Below are 600 nucleotides of genomic sequence, written 5' to 3' on the forward strand. Positions count from 1 at the left end.
TTTACATCATAATGGTCACACAAGATGGAACAAAAATATGTACATAATAATGGTCATACAAGATGGAACAAAGATTTTTAAGTCATTATTGTCACATTACATGGAGAAAAGATATGTATGTCATAATGTTCACACAACATGGAACAAAGATTTGCATGTTATAAATGTCACATTACAAGGGTAAAAGATATGTATGTCAAAATGGTCACACAAGATGGAACAAAGATTTGTATGTCATAATTGTCACACAAGATGGAACAAAGATATGTATGTCATATTGGTCACACAATATGGAACAAAGATTTGTATGTCATAATGGTCACACAGCATGGAACAAATATTTGTATGTTATAAATGTCACACAACATGGAACAGAGATATGTTTGTTATCAATGTCACACAACATGGAACAAAGATTTGTATATCATAATTGTCACATTACATGGGAAAAAGATATGTATGTCATAATGGTCACACAAGATGGAACAAAGATTTGTATGTCATAATTTTCACACAAGATGGAATAAAGATTTGTATGTCATAATGGTCACACAGCATGGAACAAATATTTGTATGTTATAAATGTCACACAACATGGAA

The sequence above is a fragment of the Mizuhopecten yessoensis genome, unplaced genomic scaffold, assembly GCF_002113885.1.
Source record: "Mizuhopecten yessoensis strain PY_sf001 unplaced genomic scaffold, ASM211388v2 scaffold9015, whole genome shotgun sequence".
Classification (NCBI taxonomy): Eukaryota; Metazoa; Mollusca; class Bivalvia; order Pectinida; family Pectinidae; genus Mizuhopecten; species Mizuhopecten yessoensis.